Source organism: Sapajus apella, unplaced genomic scaffold (assembly GCF_009761245.1).
Source record: "Sapajus apella isolate SASKATOON/1434 unplaced genomic scaffold, GSC_monkey_1.0 scaffold40, whole genome shotgun sequence".
In the NCBI taxonomy this organism is placed as follows: Eukaryota; Metazoa; Chordata; class Mammalia; order Primates; family Cebidae; genus Sapajus; species Sapajus apella.
The window spans coordinates 15,418,759-15,440,310 of record NW_022436980.1 but is presented as its reverse complement, the minus strand read 5'-3'; positions in this window follow the sequence as shown (position 1 = coordinate 15,440,310).

Below are 21,552 nucleotides of genomic sequence, written 5' to 3'. Positions count from 1 at the left end.
ATATATACTACAAAATAAAATTTGATTCAGTGACTGACATTTATTTTTTAAAAAATACTATAAAAGTTCCTAGCATAATCCCTGAAACATACCACTCAATAGCTATTTAATTAACCATCAGTGGGAATTCTTGAGTGAATGTTCTTCATTTTGAAGAAAAACAACATATTTAAAAACACACAAGCACAAATGATAAAGTATGAAGTTATTTCAAAAAAGTTATCCTACAAATATTATGTATACATATCTTTAGAATGTTCAAGACAGGATGAAATTTGTCAAATAAGGATATAACTAAAACTTTTATAGAGCACAGCAAAAAAAATGAAATATAATTTATACTGAAAACTTATTTCAAGAACAGAACACGGTGAATTTTACTATGCCTGGGATATGAGAAGCTACAAAAGAACAATGTTACTACTCTAACAAGAAACAAGAGCAGGACTCTATCATCATAACTATTCTTGAGCCCACCAGAGAGCTGAGATTGCAAGACAACTACATGAATCAAATTTCAAGGTTGGAGAGTCCCTGTAAGCTGTGATACAACATAAGAAGCTTTCTTTTCACAGAATGTGGAAAGAAGAGGTAGTAACCATGAAAAATGGGTAAGGAAAAAACTGCTGAAATTATCATGATTATGTAAGAGTGACACATGGTTAGCATGAAAGTTTACAATGCCTATTAGCCTCAGAAGTTTGCACCTACTCACCAGCTCTTTCCCAGAATCCACAGGCAGTTCATAAGAAAGGTTAGAGACAGAGCCAAACGCCAGAGAAAGGTTTTCTCAGTGGCACACAGGCACAAAATCTCGCCTGCTTTCCAGCTTCTTCTCTCAAAAAAAGCAAAAGCATAGACTGCTGCTGGAAAGGCAGGAAATCCTTTCAACTCCTTTGAACAAGGGAAATATTTGCTGCCGTTGAGGGAGCAGTATAAATAAGAGCCAATTGCAACTGATGAAAGAGCTGAAAAATCTGCTGCTAGTCCCACCCAAAGGGATGCTGCCTGCAAAGGAGGAATAGAAGGAAAAGTCTCTGCTAGTAGGGAGGGATAGGAACCTACTTGGGTCGAGGATTCTGCATAGATACAAAGCAGAGTGCCACCAATGCTAGGAAAGGGGTAGAAAATTTGTTCCTATGGAAGGTCTTCCATGACGCAAAACAGAGTTCAAAGTGTTAACCGTTAAGTCCAAGTATACAATGACAGCCTAAGACCAAGACTTGACTGAGAAACTTTTGTGTCACTACCATGGGCCTCAGAACAAGTGATTAAGAAGCAACAACAGTGCTATTCACAATGGTAAAGACATGGAATCAACCTAAATGCCCATCAATAATAGACTGGATAAAGAAAATATGGCATATATACACCATGGAATACTATGCAGCCATAAAAGGGACAAGGTCATGTCCTTTGGAGGGACATGAATGGAGCTGGAGGCCATTATCCTTAGCAAACTAATACAAGAAAAGAAAACCAAATACCGCATGTTCTCATTTTTATGTGGGAGCTGAACAATAAGAACACATGGACACATAAAAAGGAATAATGCATACTGGGGCCTACCACAGGGCAGAGGGTAAGAAGAGAAAGAGGCTAAGAAAAAATAACTAATGGATAGTAGGCTTCAAATCTCTGTGATGAAATAATCTGTACAACAAACCCCCATGACACATGGTTACCTATGTAACAAACCTGCACATTCTGCACATAGATGCCTCAACCTAAAAGTTAAAAAAAAGCAACAACAATCTGATACTTACAAAGGTATGCTGATTTCTAGGCAAATGCTATATCCTTTGTTTTATTTTTTCTCTTTCTTATTCTTTTTTTTTTTTTACAAAAAAAAAGTGACATTCAGTCAATAACTATGAAACACAAACCAAAAAAAAAAAGAAGAATAAAAAGTACTCATTCATAAGAAAAAAAGCAACAGAGCCAAACCAAGAAACTACCCAAACATTGGAACTATCAGACAGAAGTGTTAAAATAACTGCAAAGGACATGTTTAAGCATCTAGTTGGGGTGGACAACATGTATGAACAGAAAGGTAATTTCAGTAGAGAGATGGGAACTATAAACAAAGCCACATGAAAATTCTAGGTATCATGATATCAGAGATAAAGAATTCCTCCAGTGCAATTTTATCAGCAGATTAGGCACAAAAATGTATAGCGAACTTAAAGGTAGATCAGTAGATACATAGTAAGGAAAAAGACTGGTAGGTAAAGAGGAAGATAAAGAGAAAATTACAACCCAGATTTATGGGAAAATATTACATGGTATGAAAAGCAATAAAATTGGGGTCCGAGAAGGACAAAAAGAAAGGAGCAGAGGACATACTTGAAAAGAAAATTGCCAACAAAATTCTGAAATTAAAGAAAAACAATAACCACATAACCAAGATCATAGAATGTCAGCAAAATAAATACAAGAAAAACCTATCTTGGCACATTGTAGTACAATGGCAGAAAACTAAAGATAATGAGAAGCTCTTGGGGGCAGCTAGTAAAAAGAATTGTAACAGAGAAACTAATACAAGAATGTCAGAAGGTTAACGCATCAGAAACTATGCATGCTGGAAGATAATAAAGCAAAATGTTTACAGAACTTAAAAAAAAAATCTATCAACACATAATTCTGCACCCAAGAAAAATATCTTTTTAAATAAAGGTAAAAGAAATCGCTTTCGAGAAAACAGAGGCTGAGATAGTTTAGTGACAGCAGATCTGCACTATAAGAAAATTTAAAAGGTGTTCTTCAGACAGAGTAAAATTTCCGACGAATATTTATACTGACATAAATAAATGGAGAACACTGAAAGTAGCAAAAGTATGGGTAAATATAAAAATATATTTTTTGTGATGTTTAATCTCTTTAAAAAATAATTGGCTGTCATTTTAGTCAGGGTTCTCCAAAGAGACAGAACCAAAAAGACATGTATAGAGAGACAGAGAAAGAGAGCTATATTAGAAGAGATTTATTAGGGAAATTGACTCACTTGATTATGGTGGCTGAGAAGTTCCACATAGACCATCTTCAAACTGAAGAATCAAGGAATCCAGGAGCATGTCTTGGTCTGAGTCCGAAGACCTCAGAAGCAACGAAGCCAGTAGTGTGGTTTAGTCTAAGTCTGAAGGTCTCAGAAGCTAAGAAGCCAATGATGTTCTCTCAGTCTGAGCCTGAAGACCTAAGAGCCTTGCGGGGGCCTCAACACAAGTCCCAGAGTTCAAAAACCAGAGAACCCCGAGAACCCAGAGTTCTGACATCCAAGGCAGAAGAGGCCAGCCTGGCTCTGGAACAGAAAGCAAGAATTCACCCTTGCTCTTTCTTTTTGGTCTATCTGAAGCCCTGGCCAATTGGATGGTGCTGACCCACACTGAAAGAAGATCTTCCTCACTCATTCTACCAATTTCCATGTCAATCTCTTCTCACAGATGCACCTGAAACCCAATCATTCTAATCAAAAGGAAAACCACCTGAGTTCCCTTTCAACAGAAGCGGTACAGGCTCAGTGCCTAGTAAAGCACTGAAATTAAATGCTTTATTAGCAATGTGAGTACCCCATTACCTAGTCAAATTGACACCCAAAATCAGCCATCAAGGCTTTTTAAATAAGAAAACAACAAAACTCTGTTGTGGGGCTTATAATTTGCTTACGAGAGAAACGTGTGGAAAGTGCGGCACAAAAAGGGAAAAGAATACGTGAAAGCACACTGTTGTAAAACTCCTATTATTTATAAAGTTATATAACATTATTTGATGTCATTTGGTGAAAACTGAAATATATACTATTAACCACAGCTTTAAAAATTTACGAAAGAGTTATAACTAATAATCAAATAGTGAAGAAAAAAATAAAATCATTAAAAAATGCTCGCTTTAGGAAAAAGAGCCAAAGAAATGATAGAACAAATAGAAAATAAATGGCACGATCTAATAAATAAATTGTATCAAAGCTGTCAGCAAGATGGTGGACAGGCTTCTAATTTTCTCTCTTTCAAGTGCACCAAATGAACATGTACACATGGATCAGTTCTCTCTGAGAGAAAGTCAGAACCTAGCTGAACAACTCTCACACACTGGGTAAATGAGAAAATATGCACACTGATATGGGTAGGAAAAACTGAGACACACTTATATAAATCCTGCCCTGGGCACTGTGCCATATAATCAAAAAGAAATTCCCAACTCTCAATTTCTTCTTCAGAAATAAAGGGTTTAGGCCACAGATGTTACACCACAGTTTTCCTATATCCTCCCTAAGGATTTTGCCCTTAAATTATCTAGCTCCAAGAGTAGAAGGGTTTCTGCTTTCATGAGTCTTTCCACAACATAAAACAAAAAAGTAGATTTAACCTAGAATGCAAGCACTGCCACAGACCATAATCTCCAGGACCAGCGCAGAGATAACTGACCAAAACACTCAGCTCCCAGTTTCTCCCTGGAAGAGGATTGTCTGCAAACTTTCCCAGCTGCTGCTTGAAGGTCAGGCTTTTAACTAGCTTACTTCTTGGAGCCTAAGAAGCAAATAAGCCATAGACCTCTAGGATCCTGAACAGGAAAGGGGTCACTTCCCACACCTTCTTCCCAGGCTTGCTTCAACAATACATCTAGGTCTTCAAATTATCTCTAGAGGAATTTGTGCACACATTAAACAGTGAAATTTTACAGCTCCTACTTGAGGAACTGTCTCCTTAATCACCTAGCTCTGGTAGTTGACTGGACTCTGCATTCCTGACATGTCTCCCACATGACAATGGCCAAAGGGTGGTTTTTCAACCAGCACACATCCATTTGCTGTTCCCCCTGGCCTGGAGTGTGTGGTCTAAATGAAAGTTCAGGTATTTGCCACAGATCTCCTTCTCAGCTTAAAGCAGAGTGAGTCAGGGATAAACTCCCGCTCTCAGCTTTTCCCTGATGATACAATGTACTAGAACACACACCTGACACCTCAACTTTCCAGCTGCATCCCAAGGAACTGACTTCTATCTTGCCTGTCTTTGGGCATTGATAATACTTGGCACACCCTAGTCTCTCGAAGGGGGCACTAAGAATAAAGACAATGGTTTAGACAAGCACAAAGGTTGGAGAGGCATATAGAATCTCTGGCCAGGCTGATTGGTGATGCCTATCTTCTATACAGGACAAGTCTGAAAAACTTGGGGATGTGGTTTTCTTTTCTAATGAGTAGAAGCGAACACAAAGAACTAAGTATAATATAGAAATGAGATTATTTTTTCCAAATAAAAGAGCAATGTAAACCACGACAACCAACGCTCATGAAATGAAGATATCTGACTTACCTGACCAAAATTTTTTTTAAAAAAATGACCACAAAGATGATCACTGAGGGACAGGAGAGCAACGCAAGAACAAAGTGAGAATTTCAAAATATAAAAAATACCGAACAGAAATTATAGAGTTGAAGAACACAATAGCTGAACAGAAAAATTTGATAGAGGGGTTCAATAGCAGACTAGGTGGAGTGGAATTAAGAAGCAGTGAGCTTAAAGACAGGTCATTTGAAATTACCCAATCTGAGGTACATAAAAAGGATAAAAAGAACATGAGTTGATCTTTTTCTTAAGGGACACCATCAAGCTGCGCAATGCATGCAATATTGCAATATGAGGAGAATAAGGAGAGAAAGAAAAGACAGTTTATGGAAAGAAATAATGGCTGAAAACGTCCCAAACCTAAGGAATAAAATAGAAACCCAGATCCAAGAAGCCCATATCAAATACAATGAATCCAAAGGAACCCAAGATTTCAAGACATATTAAAATCTAATTGTCAAAAATTAAAGACAGAGGAGTTTGAAAGTAGCAAGAGAAAAACAACCTATTACCTACAATAAAACCTCTAAAACACTATTAGTGAATTTTTTCTGCAGAAATCTTGCAGACCAGAAAGGGAGTTAAATAATATAATTAAAGTGCTAATGGAAAAAGACTAGTCAGATATAGTGGCTAATGCCCATATTTTCAGCACTTTAGGAGGCTGAGGTGGGAGGATGATTTTAGCCCAGGAATTTAAGACCAGCCTGGGCAATATAGTGAGACACTGTCTCTACAATAATAATAATAACAACAATTATTTGGGCGTGAGTGGCACTTGCCTGTAACCCTAGCTACTCAGGAGGCTGAGGTGGGAGGATCATTTGAACCTGGGAGTTGAAGTTGTAGTAAACTATAATCTCACCACTGCAGTCCAGTAAAAGAAAAAAAGAAAAGGCCGTTCTTTAAAAATGCTATACTCAGCAAATGTATTATTCAAAAATGAAGTGGAGAAAAATGTTTTCTCAGACAAAAAAAAAAAAGCTGAAAGATATCATTACCAGATTTGCCATTCAAGAAATAGCAAAGAGAATTCTTCAAGTAGAAATGAAAGGATGCTAAATAACAATACAAAAACATAGAAAGTATAAAACTCATTGGCAAAGGTAAATATATATACAAAAAAGAATATTATATTACTGTGACAGTAATGACTAAATCAATTGTAATCCCCCTACAAAAGTGTAAAGACAAAAGTATTTAAAACAACTATAACTAAATTATGATAACTAAAACATAAACTAGGTAGTTGTAAATTGTGACATATATAATGTGCAGGAATATAGGTAAGAGTAGAATGTCTTGCATGAAAGGGAAGTTATCAGCTTAAAATAGATGGTTATAACTGTAAGATATTTTATGTAGACCACTTAGAAATGAAAATCCCTATACAAGCTATACAAAAGAAAAGTAGAAAGAAATTAAAGCCTGCCAATACAAACAGACAAATAAATAATGAAACACATATCAAAAAAGATAAGAGAGGAAAAGATTTAAAAAAAAAAAAAAGATAAACAGAACACAGCTAAAAAAAAAATGGCAACAGTAAATCCTTCCTTATCAATAATTAAATGTAAATGAAATAAAATCCCCAATAGAAAGATACAAAGTAGCTAAGTGGCTAAAAATACAAAATTCTACTACATGATGTCTACATGAAACTCAATTTAAGATTCAATGACACAAATAGACTAAAAGTGAAGGAATTTAAAAAAAAATCCCATGCAAATGGTAACTAAAAGAAAGCAAGAGAGGTTATACTTATAGCAAAGTATGTTTTTAAGCCAAAAACTATCTCTAGAGATGAAATCATTAAATAATGATAAAAGGGTAACTCAACAGGAAGATATAACAATTGTAAATATACATCTTTTCAACACCAGAGCACCTAAATATATAAAGCAAATGTTGTCAAATCTGAAAAGAGAAATTGACTTCAATACAGTAACAGCAGACTTCAATATCCTATTTTCAATAATAATAATTATTGAAAGAGGAAATCAATAAAACCATGAAACTCCTGGAAGAAAACACAGGGGTAATGCTCCTTGACATTGGCTTTCACAGTAATTTTTTGGAATAATACTGAAAGTTCAGGTAACAAAAGAAAAGATAAAGAAATAGGACTAGATTACACTAAAAAACTTCTGCACAGCAAAGAAAAAAAAAAATCAACAAAATGGAAAGCCAGTCAATTAACTGGGAGAAAATACTTGCAATCTGTATTTCCAATGGATTTAATATCCAAAATATGTAAAGAATATCTATAACTCAATAGCAAAATAATAATAATAACCTGATTTTAAAATGGGCAAAGGACCTGACAGAAATTTTTCCAAAGGAGATATAAAAATGGCCAACAGCTCTTTTACATTTGCTAAGAAGTGTTTTACTTCCAATTATGTGGTCAATTTTAGAAAAAGTGTGATGTTGTGTTGAGAAAAATGTATATTCTGTTGATTTGGGATGAAGAGTTCTGTAGGTGTCTATTAGGTCTTCTTGGTCCAGAGCTAAGTTCATGTCCTAAATACCCCTGTTAATTTTCTGTCTCATTGCTCTATCTAATATTGACAATGGACTATTAAAGTCTCCCACTATTATTGTGTGGGAGTCTAAGTCTCTTTGTAGGTCTCTAAGAACTTGCTTTATGAATCTGGGTGCTCCTGTATTGGGTGCATATATATTTCAGATAGTTAGCTCTTCTTGTTGCATTGATGCCTTTATCATTATGTAATGCCCTTCTTTGACTTTTTTCACCTTGGTTGGTTTAAAGCCTGTTTTATCAGAGACTAGAATTGCAACCCCTGCTTTTTTTATTGCTATCCATTTGCTTGATAAATATTCCTCCATCCCTTTATTTTGAGCCTATGTGTCTCTTTGCACATGAGATGGCTCTCCTGAATACAGCACACTAATGGGTCTTGACTCCTTATCTAATTTGCCAGTCTGTGTCTTTTAATTGGAGGATTTTGCTCATTTACATTTCAGGTTAATATTATTATGTGTGAATTTGATCCTCTCCTTATGATACTAGCTGGTTATTTTGCCTGTTGGTTGATGCAGTTTCTTCATATTGTCAATGGTCTTTACAATTTGGTATGTTTTTGCAGTGGTTGGTACTGGATTTTCCTTTCCATATTTAGTGCTTCCTACAGGAGCCCTTGTAAGGCAGGTCTGGTGGTGATAAAATCTCTCAGCATTTGCTTGTCTGTAAAGGATTTTATTTCTCCTTCACATATGAAGCTTGGTTTGCATGACATGAAGTTTTGGGTTGAAAATTCTTTTCTTTAAAAACATTGAATATTGGCCCCTACTCTATTCTAGCTTCTAGGATTTCTGTAAAGAGATCCACTGTTTGTCTATGGTTCTCTTTATGGGTAACAAAACCTTTCTCTATGGCTGTCTTTAACATTTTTTCCTTCTTTTCAACCTTGGTGAAGCTGACTATTATGTGTCTTTGGGTTGCTCTTCTCAAGGATTATCTTTGTGGTGTTCTCTGTATTTCCTAAATTTGAATGTTGGCCTGTCTTGCTAGGTTAGGGAAGTTCTCCTGGATAATATCCTTAAGAGTGTGTCCAACTTGGTTCCATTCTTCTTGTCAATTTCAGGTCCACCAATCAAACATAGGTTTGGTCTTTTCACATAGTCCCATATTTCTTGGAGGCTTTGTTTGTTCCTTTTCATTATTTTTTCTCTAATCTTATCTTCATGCTTTATTTCATCATGATGATCTAACAAAGTCTCTCAGACCACAGTGCAATCAAATTAGAACTCAGGATTAGGAAACTCACTCAAAACTGCACAACTACAAGGAAATTGGACAATCTGCTCCTGAATGACTACTTGGTAAATAATGAAATTAAGGCAGAAATAAATGAGTTCTTTGAAACCAATGAGAAGAAAGACACAACATACTAGAATCTCTGGGACATAGCTAAAGCAGTGTTTAGAGGGAAATTTATACCACTAAATGCCCACTGGAGAAAGCTATTTACAGACCCTACCTGTAAATGGTCACATTTTGAGGTACTGGGGGTTAGGACTCCAACATAAAAATTCTGGCAGACACAATTCACCCCATAACAACTGTGGTGGTAGTTACACAACTATATATATTTGTCTCAAATCATCAACTTGTACTCTTCAAGGGTGATTTTTATCGTATACAAATTCAATACCAATAACTAATAATTCAATAAATGTTCTTTTTTAAAAAGAATAGAAATTAGTCATTCATTCTATTTCTTTTAGTTTTGTATTACAAGTTTTTTAATTTGCATATTACTGCAAATTTCTAAGGAAGTCATAAAAGTGCTATTAATGATTTAGGATTTTTCCATAGAAAATAATTACAAGGAGTTTGGTAGCTTTGTATAATTAATGGCATTTGCCTAAGATCATTATTTTTGTAAATGGAAAATTTTAATAATAAGTTGTAACCTGCTGCCATGTGTTTGTTTTTTTAGAAGTAAACAGCTATTGAAAATGCAACTAGTGAAAAACAACCAGAATCCTGTACAAACACATTACATATTGAGAGCTGGCCCATTCATACAGAATGCATACTGTTAAGCTTAAAATATGCCAGTGATCGCTAGCTGATACCATGCTGTAATTGTTCAAATGTCTAGTGATTGCATCATCTCAGAAACGACTTTATTGTAAGTAGAAATGCAAGCTTCAAAACTTTCTATGGGAGATCTCAAATACTTCTCTTATTCTTCCATTATTATTTAGACAATTTGGGCAAATATCTGCTAGGAACATTGGAACATCTGGGAGGACACAGAAGATGACATGGGTTTCCAGGAATGAGCTAGACCAGTTGTCCTGCCAAATACAGTATATGGGGGTGGGTAAGACTAGTGCTTTTATTTATGGAGGTGATACTCTGTGGGATTAACAGTGAACATCTCTGTCATAGAATATCAATGCAAAAAATAAATAATGATAAAAGTAAAAAATCACTATATCTTTAGGTTAAATTCATCCTCACAATGTACAACAGTTTAAGAATGTAAATAAGTGATTAATTTTCCCACATGGAAATTATTGCCGGAAACTCAGATTATCATTAAAATATAAAATAGTAAATGGCAGGCCTAAATATCAATTACAGTGGGGGTGCCAGTATGTATTATTTTAGGATCTACAAATAAAGTGATATAGCTGGAAACTTCTTGAAAATGGATAGCACTTTATTAAGATGAAAAAACCTTTTTTTTTTCCCATCTGACAGGTTGTTGGTGATGCTATCATCTGACAAGTGCTTTCACCAAGTAAATACATATGTCCAGATTGAACACTGCTGCTGACAGGAGAGATTTCCTGCAGACTCGCATAGTCTCACAGCACACTTCTTGGGAAAATACATTCAGTCCTGATCTGTAAAAGGTACAGAAGAAATCTCTTAGACATCCAGCTGTTCACCACTTTGTGGTGCATAGCTGGACTCCAGCCTAAACTCAACAGACCCTTCTGTGAGGGAGTTCTGTATAGGCACACAACTTCGTAATGATCTAACAAGAAAATATGTACTCAAAGCACATTGTATGTATACTAGATTTGAGGCTAGCCTCACTAAATACTTTAAAAAATAGAAACAGCAGGTGCAAAAAATATTTTCAGTTGTTGAAAATGTACAGAAGTAATTCCCATTCTTTTCAGTTACATTAGTAAGAAATGATTTTTCCCCATAAAGCATGGACACAGAAAGAGAAATGTCATAGCTTCCTGCAGGACCATCTCATGTCCTAGTTGTTCCTAGAAAAGAGAAGTCATATGTCAAGCAAAACATACTGTCACCCTGGTGACTGGAAAACTGGAGAAATGATTTTGAAAACAACTTACAGCATGTGGTCTGGAAAATGTCCACACATTGCACATTATTTCAGAAAATTCCACGTCTTGACTTTTTATAAAGTATTCAAATCCAATAGAAGAAAATGATATGTTTCTAGACATATTCCTTAAGGAAAGTGCTTCTCAAACTTTACATGCATATGAAGCACATGGAAATTTTTTTTTTAAACTGTAGGTGCTAATTCAGTACTTCTAGGATGGGATCTGAGACTCTGCATATCTAACAAACTCAGATGATGTTGATGCTGCTAGTCTGCAGATACGGTTTGAATAGCAAGGATTTGGAATATTCTGCACTGACAGCTGAACACTCTCAGACCTATAATATATGGGAGCAGTAGAATTCTATTACTGTTGGTGAGGTTTCGTTTTTAAGAAAATTAATATTTGAAAATATAGCCTATTCATATGTTCTTGGAGTGATGGACAGCATGAGGACTAAGTTGAATTTCAGAGCCCTAGAAGAACAGGCAGTGAAAGCTTGGGCTAAAAGCGCCAATTTGCTGTGGTTGGTATCCTGTCCCTTTTTTTCAAAATGATCAAATATACTTTACTCTTGGTCTCATTCTGCATTTCTTTACTGATGCTTGACATTCTTTTAATAGTTCATATATTAGTTTTCTAAGGCTGCCATAGCAAAGTACAAGAGATCAGTGGTTAAACAAAGAAAATTTATTTCAACCAAGATCAGTGTCAGCAATATTGGATTGTTCTGAGGCCTCTTTTCTTGTCTTGAAGATGACCATCTTTTCCTTATTTCTCCATATTGTCTCCCTCTGTATGTGACTATGTCCCAATCTCTTCTTATAACAACACTGGTCCTTGAGTTAAGGTGAACTTATTGAACTCATTTTAGCTTCATTACCTCTTAAGGACCCTATCTCCAAATAGAATCACATTCTGAAGTACCAAGACTGAGGATTTCGCATATGAATCTTGGGGAGGGAGACATAATACAGCCTATAACAGTCCATATAAAAGTATGTGTGTCTCTATATAATTATATTCCAATTATATAAATTTATAGAAAACTATAAATTTGTAGAAACTATATAAATTTATAGAAAACTATATAAATTTATAGAAAACTATAAATTTATATAATTGGAATATAATTATATAGAGACACACATACTTCTTAAAATACACACACTGAGTTTTCATAGTTACCAAGATAATTAACACTAAAACATAATAAGAAAGTGACTGCAGAGTCTTTGTGGTCCTCCTGGTCTTATTACCCAAAATGAGAGGCTAGAAGTCATGATCTATACAATATATTAAAAGGTAGGAAATCAGAGGCTTTGGGCAAATCCTCATCCCAAATTTCTGAATCCCAACTCCACATTTAATTGTTTCATAGCAGTTCATAACAATATAAAGACATAGTTTGCTTTTTAAACTGCATTAATATTTGCATTGTTGCTGCAAAAGCAAAACGGATGAAATTGCTGATGCCTACATGCACACACAAAAAGCAAAAGCACCAAATGGAATTAGTTGTCATTACATTCCTCCTTGCTATACACTTGCAATAAATATGTCAGTTATACTTAATAATTCAGTCTCCTTAATAATTCAGTAAAGATTAATTTTATCTCATCCCAAATCTTCCATACATGACTTTCAATCTAAATCACTTTTGCTATAATGCATATGATGGTTGTCTCCAGGAAGAGCTCTGGTGCAATTATTTGAGTTGCAAGCTGAACTAGCTGCTTTTTTCATGGCGCACTAAGTTTATGTGAAAGAACCATGAACATACAAACTACGGTTATTCAGATGTGGGCATTTGGTAGACATTGTCTCAAAACTGAACACAGTGAGCCTGACACTTCAAGCAAACAACTGATAGCACTTATTGGCAAGTATAAAATTTGAGCTTTTAAGCAAAACCCAGAATATTGGAAAACTTATATCTGTGACTACATTGTTGACAGCTTCTCAATACAAATTTTCTAATGAGATTAACTAATGTTACTATTTAAAAATGTATAATAAAATGTTTCAGCATTTGGAAGATCAGCATAATTCAGTGGACCAACATTTTTCAAATGAGGAATGCATGATGTTACATAATAAGGCATAGGAGAATATGCAACGATAGTCTAATCATCCTAATGTGACAGAGTAAAAAAATTCATTCATATCATTTCAGTTGTCTCATTGTAACTGTTACTTGTAGAGTTTTGATGTAGTGTAAAAAAGAATATCCAAAATTGCTGCAAAAAGCTATCAAAATACAGGCTATTTATTTGACTATGTACTTGTCTTTGTAATATTAGAATTATTTTGTTTACTTCAATCAAAATAACACATCACAACAGACTGAATGCAAAAGCAGATATTTGAATTCAGTTGTCTTCTATTAAACTAGAGATCAAGGAAATTTGAAAAAAAATGTAAAATAATTTCACTCTGCTCATTGTGCTTTTGCTTTTCAAAATAGTTATTTCATAAAAATTATTATTTTCACATTAATACATAATGCTCATAATACTAAAACATGGTGGACTAATTATTGCTACTTTTAAATGAGCTAAGAAATATTTTCATTTTCCAAAATTAATTTTAATCCAATAAATATCAATGACTATATCCCACATCAACCAAACTATTTGTCATTTTCAATAATTTTTAAGTAAGAGGGTCATGAAACCAAAAAGTCTGAGAACCAATGCTCCAGGAAATGGACACTCTGTTACTGTAGCTGGAGATTCTGCATGAATCCTTATGTGCCTATCTATTCTTAGGATGCAAGGTAGACCAAACACAGACTTCAAAGAGCCCCTTTCATCTTTATCCTCAAAAAGCAAAATAGAGCTTGGTCCTTTCTTTTACCCAAAATTTACCCAGACACACTTGTCTTTGCAGAGGTGGGAAGAGGCTCGAAGAGGAAAGCCAATCAGTTGACTTATTCCTACAATTAGAGAATGAAAACTTCCATTACTTTTTACACTTCTTCCTGAAGTTATAATTCAGAACTATACCTGAGGAAGTCTTTATTCTTCCTGCCTGGGCCTTTTCAGACTCTGAGGGCAGGCATTTTTTCAACAGGAAACTAAAGATGCAGCAGTATGATATGAATTTAAAAGATTGTAAAGGAAGATAGTTGTCCTCATCTAGGTTTACCTTCACGGATCTTATCATCATTGTCACCAGACTTACCATCATCATCATCATTACCTACAATATTCACATATAAATACCCATAGTTACTGAGACTTGAACATAACTGGTAGGAATTGTCTTAAGTATTTTTTAAGAATTACCTCAGGAAATCTTTACCACAATCCCAGGAAGCAAGCATTTTGTTATTTCCACTTTACAGATGGGAAACTAAAACTGACAGATTAAGTAAATTAACACAAGGCACCAGCTACTAAGGAGAGTGATCTGGGGTTTAATTAAACCCAGAGAGTTATTCTCCAGAGTCTTAACACTCAACAGAAAAGCTCCACCACTTCCCATGAAGTTTATGTAAAGAGGGATTAATGAGCATCATTCTGTGAGGCCTCACTTGCCATTTTGTTTTTATCAGTCTCATTTCCATAAATGATGGGGTAGGAAAAGGGAGTTGTGTTCAGAACCAATGTTTTGCAACTTTGAGAAGTTATTCTGGGAGACTTCTTGTTAAGTTACAATAAAAAGAGCTTTATTTTGAATAATTTTGTGAAGTTCTGTTTGTCTATTGTATCTTGTTTTTTGCTTGTTTACTATGATTATGAGACCCGCTCTCTTGTGTGGCTTCCAATTGCTGATAAAATCATACAAGTTTGCCTAACAAAATGAATTTTTTTCCCTCAACCTCAAATTTAAGAAGTCTTTATCAAGTGGAATCTTATATAAGAGATTCTAAGCCACATAATGGACTATGTTTTCAACTAGTATTCTCAAGTATAAAAAAGAAATTTTTGAGGTGGACAGGTCTTATGTCGACTCTCTATGAAAGCTTACAGCATAACATTAAATCATATATCCGTGAAAGTATTTCTGAAAGAAACTAAGCTAATATCACTCAGTTATGTTATTCTGGCTGACCTGACTTGATAGAGAGGCTCAACTAAGAGAACCTAGAGAAATGAATAGTTAATATATTCTTAGCCTCCATTATTACATACCAACAGAGCTGATGGCAAATGTTGGCTTACAGTCAACTGTTGATTAGACTTCTTGACACAACCTGAAGAAGCAATATTATGTTTTGTTTATCAGAAAGAAATCCTAATGCTTTAGATGCCAAACATTCAGGCAGCTGGCAAATCTGTTTTAAAAGTGTAGAAGCCTGTCCTATTCTCAGCAAGAGAGACATTGGAAATTATATGTAAGTGAGTTCCAGGTAGGCATAGAGTTTAGTCTCATTTTTTTTTTCCTCATAGGAACAGACAATGATTTATCTAAATTCCCCTTATGGATAAGCAAAAGCCCTGGGACCTATGGCTGAGTTTGGGTGAGACTGGCTCAGGGTTCCAGGCCCATGTAGTTGAAGAAATTAACTGTTAGCTATGACAAGCCTGCTCAGACAACATTCGATCAAGACCTGAAAGAAATATTCTGTTGAGACTATAACCACTACCAATATTACAGAGATTTGGGGGTTTTGTTTTATTTTTCTCTGAGAAATGTGTAACAGAAAATTTTGGAATAAAAGTTCATTGGAATAGGTTAAATTAAGGATCATAAGATTAAAATATCTTTCATTTGAACTTACTTTAAAGTATGCTTTTATACATTTTTTGTATTGTAAATAATTTCTGCATTTATCTATTTATAATGTATTAACAGTTAATAGTGAATTACATGTATATAGTCATTGTGGAAAATATAGGTCAAAACTCAGTCAAAATTCATTGAGAAAGATGTTAGCACTGCATTTTGAGAAAATATTCAGGAGCAATGGCTTTTTAATTCTGAGCAGGTAAAAGAGTTCTCATTAATATATAATATACTAAACTTCGAGTCTATCCTAAGGAAAATATGTCTGGATTTTTTATTATAGTAACATAGATATGGTCCAACCACTCAGTGTTAAGATTGGGAATTCTTTTGAAAAAAAAAAAAAAAAAAAATAAAAAACTTTCCTTACGTCTTTTTTCAGCTTTAAATTTTAAAATCAATGAAGTTACTGGATCTATCTTAAAGAAAATCCTGGAAGCTAGAAATATAAATGAGTATATCATAAAACTGTAAAACCTAAAGAAATAATATGCTTAGCCATCAAAAGATGATTTCAATCAATCATTCATATTGCAGAAGCAATCCCATGAGAAACAGTATTTCCTATCCTACCTTCATTATTAAATTGTGCCTAACTGCTTAGGCCAGGCCTCCTATTGATTTAATTCTTTTTTAAAAATAAATAAGTTATTTCATAAAAGAATTTAAAACTAATACATTTATGTGTGACTTCATATGAATTCCATTTGTGTTGTCATCTTTCTAATTTTCCCAATTATTTTAATTATGTTTTATTTTATTTATTTTTTTCAACTTCCTGGAAGTCTCGATAAAGAAACAGTGATGGAAGATGTGGTTTGAGTGTAGAGTAGTTAAAATTTATTTAAGCCTTCTATCGACAGTCCCTTCTAAAAGACAAGTGAGAGGATTCGTCATAATTCTTTGGTCTCAGAATGTTACCTGCAAAACTAAAGCAAAGTTGTTTCTGTATTTTAACCTTCTGTCCATAGGTCAGACTCATTGACAGCAGTATGAGGGACAAGATTAAGAGTATAAGGACTGTGATCATTCTCAACTCTGATGATAATTCCCGTTTCTGGAATTGGGACAAACAACTAAAAAAGGATGATTATTATTAAGGAATAATGTTGAGTTTTTAGTTGGAGATAATCCTTTACATTTATTCCTTAGACCATGTGTAGGAGAGATACAATTTTCAGTATGTATTAATAATTAATCACCTGACCCCCACTTCTACTCAACAATGCCACCTTCCTCACCTCACTGCTCCAATTCCATCTGGGTTCCCACCTTCTTCCTTGCAACCATGTGCTCGAGGAAAATGACTATCCCCAGCCCTAATCCCCACTCTCACCCTCAAAATGAGGAAGTCAAAAACTTTAATGACATGGATCTATTATAACTTATCTTGTAGCTTAAAAAAAACTCAAAATGAAAGTCCATTGTGACAGGTCTGTAAAAGAATATATAAATGAAATCAGTATAATGAACAGTGATTCTCCATTCTTTCACTAACACTAACCCTTTAAGCCACCTCCCTCCCTTGATATATCTATGTGAATCACTGAGGGATAAATTGTCTGCTTAACCTTGTAATAACTCTGGGGAAATATAAGAGGCTGAATCACTTAACATATTTCTTTAAAATATTTCATTTAAAATATTTTAAATTAGCTTTAGCTAATTTAAAGAGCTTCTAGCTCTTTCACTTCTAATCAGTATTCCTCAGAGAAACTAACCAAACAACTGCTGAAGCCTTTGCGAACCCTCATTCTTACGAGGGCAAGGCTTTGTGGTTGCTTCAGCATGATGGCAAAAGAGATTGGCAACACAGTTGACAAACTGCCCTTTACAACACAGCAGAAATTTTTAAAAAATCTGCATAGGTGAAAACATGGCAGATTTTTTTTTTTTGAGAAAATCCCTTGATAAGTCACAGTGGGTCTTTCAGATAAGAAATATGAGAGTCCCTAGGCAGCTAGATTTGTAATTCCCTATATAATAAAGGGAGGACAACACAAGAAAGGAAGTATAAGGTGAGGAGAGGTGAGAGAGAGAGAAAAAATAAAATAAAATAAGATGATCAGCAATCTTCTTACTATTAAACTCTCCCAGAGAAGCAGTAGCTCAGTCCAGGAGAAAACATTCAGAGACATAGAATATATATGGCCTTGTGTGTGCTGTGATTTGAGTAAAAACACAAGAAAAACAAAGAGCAACAGCAACAGCACCACAACCTCTATTTTTGAAGCCAAAATCTAACATTTTAAGGACTGAATTCTAAGCAATTTTAAATAGGAAAAATAAGTTCAATACAGTGAACATACCAACTTGGATCACGCTGGTATGGATAACATGAGATACAGCAGTAACAACATTGATTAAAGAAACAGAAGGAAGATGGCCGAAGACTATATAAGAGGCTCCAAAGCTGGACAGAAGCACTAGTAGATTCACTAAGTGATTGGGAAGTGATTTTGTGAAGAAAGCAGTGTGGTATAGTGAATTGAGCATGAGGTTTGTTACAAAAAGATCTTGGTTCAAAATCTGACTCTAGTAAACCAGTGATGTCAGCTTTGGCAAATTTCTTTTCTCCCCTTAAACCTTAGTTTCTCTATTTATAAAAATTAATGTATTATACATGACCTTTATAAAGGTCCTGGAACATATTAGGAACTTACTTCATCATTAAATACTGGCACTAATATTCAGATATATTCAGATACCCTTTGTTTTTTACAAATCCATAGTAACCATTTGATTCATACTCTTATGCCTGTATTAATTCCTGTTTTATACAATTGATTACAGTATGTATTAGTCAGTTTTCACACTGCTATGAAAAGGTACCTAAGACTGGGTAACTTATAAAAATGAAGAGGTTTAATTGGCATATGTTTCTGCCAGCTGTACAGGAAGTATGACAGCTTCTGGTGGGGAGCTCAGAAAACTTTCAATAATGGCAGAAGGTGAAGGGGAAGCAGGCACATCTTACAGGGCCTGAGCAGCAGGAAGAGAATGCGATAGAGGTGCCACACACTTTTAACAGCCAGATCCCATAGGAACTCACTATCACAAGAATAGCACCAATGGGAAAATCTGCCCCCATGATCCAATCACCTCCCACCAGGCCTCACCTCCAACATTGTGAATTGTAATTCAACATGAGATTTGGGTGAAGACACAGATCCAAATCATATCACAGAGTATTTATTGACTAATCCTTTGTTGTCATAGTATAATCCTGAGATAGAAAACAACTTCAGAGCCTAGGCACAGTGGCTCACACTTGTAATCCCAGCACTTTGGGAGGCCAAGGTGGGTGGATCACCTGTGGTCAGGAGTTCAAGACTAGCCTGGCCAACCTGGTGAAAACCTGTCTCTACAAAAAATACAAAAATTAGCTGGGCATGGTGGCCAGTGCCTGTAATCCCAATTACTCAGGAGGCTGAGGCAAGAGAATTGCTTGAACCCAGGAGACAGAGGTTGTAAGTGAGCTGAGATCATCCCATTGCACCATTACACTCCAGCATGGGTGACAAGAGCAATACTCTTATCTAAAAAAAAAAAAAAAGAAAGAAAAGAAAACTTCAGCTCTTGCTAAAGAGAAGAATTCAGTTGTGTTGGATTCAACCAGTATATCTACACCCTGGTGCCCCAATTGGGTAGACACATCCCTTATATTTCATTTCACCACAGTGATAAGAAATGAAAACTTGAAGCATTTTGTATATTTCTGACATACAATAAATCTTAATAAATTATGTCATCTTCATGTCACAAAATCTCCCTGAGAAACATCTGTGTTGAAATAGATCACAACATAATATCAAAATATTTTATCTGTTTTCAAATCTGTTCTTACATAGGTTTTCACTGTGTGTCTCTTTAGCACAGCTTTTACTGGCATCCATTATCTAAAAACAAGCTCTGGTATACTTTTTAGCATGTAGACATGTGCACTAAAAGCTTAGAACATTAACTGCAGAGTTAGAACTGAAATAAACTGACACTAAGCCAGAATATTTCAAATAAAATTGTTACAGCTGTGTGTGCAGATCTCACCCCCACCCCTTGGTATTCTCCGTAAGGTCCCCACCCTGCCTGCCAATACTCAGTTTATTAGATTTGACCAAATGAAATACTTTGATTTGCATTAAACAGTTTTTGTTTGTTTTTTTGGCTGGAAATTCTGTGATCACTGAAATATGCTAATGTCATATACACCAGCCAAACAATTTTGCTCATAAATATTGGATATACTACCATTTTGCATGTTTTATATATCTTTTGAATTTTAACATTTAACTGAGCACAATATTATTTATTTTCATTACTCATTAAACTAGAAATAGAAATGTAAAGGTGATGATATGATGATTGCAAGTTTTTTGATACTAAATATCAATATTAAGTGATAGTAAAAGAGGAAAATATATTTATCATAGTGTTGGGAGAAGGAAAACTGGTCTTGAAAACAGAACAAATTACTTGCTTACATTCAATGTGCCAAAAGTATCCATGAGTTATTTTGCTAAGAATAATATCATTTATCTTCCACTTAACAATTACTATCTTCAGCTATTTTATTTTATTTTTGGTGTTCAGAAATCCTTACTTTTGGTCAACGACTTGGCCTCACTACTTACAATTTCTCTGACTCAGTAATAGAATAACAAGTTGCAAACAAAGGCTTTGTGATAATCTTAAGTTCTTACGTGAAACTCCATATATTTCTTTTTTTAATTTTATTTTGATATCTCCATATATTTCAAGTATTTTATCATATTTTACATTTCCTATCAACTTTCCAACCTATGGCTTAAATTTTAAAGCAAAAGCCAACTAAAAGGTATGCTCTTTTCGAGAAAATAATAAGTTATATAGGCATATGTCATTCTATTGGATTCCCCTTTTTTTTGATGCACAGGTTTTTTTAATTGAAGATTTCTTATTTTGAGCAAGTTGATGAGCACCATTTTTCCAAAATTATGTGCTTATCTTGTGACTCTGCCACATTTTGGTAATTCTTAGAATTATTCAAACTTCTTCATTATTATTATATCTGCCATAGTGATTTGTAATCAGTAATGTTTGATGTTATTCTTTTAATTGTTCTGGGGGCACCATAAACTACACCTATACAAAATGGCAAACTTAATCAATAAATGTCATATGTGTTCTGACTGCTTCACCAACTATTTAGCCCCTATTTCTCTTTCCCTCTCAGGGCCTCCCTATTCCCAGAGATTTTTTAAAAAAACATATATATATAATTGGGCCAATTAATATCCCTAGAAAGGCCTCTAAAGTTTCAAGTTAAAGAAAGAGTTGCAGGCTGGGTGTGGTGACTCATGCCTACAATCTCAGCACTTTAAGAAGCTGAGAAGCGGGATCACTTGAGCCCAGGAGTTTGAGACTGGCCTGAGCAATAGAGCAAGACCTAATCTGTATAAATAATTTAAAAAATAAAAATTAGCAGGTGTGGTAGCACATGCCTGTGGTCCCAGCTACTTGGGTGGCTGAAGTGGGAGGACTGCTTCAGCTCAGGATGTAGAAGTTGCAGTGAGCAATGATTGTGCCACCATATCCCAGCCCGGGTGACAAGGCGAGATCCCATCTCAAGAAAGAAAGAAAAGAAAGAGAGAGA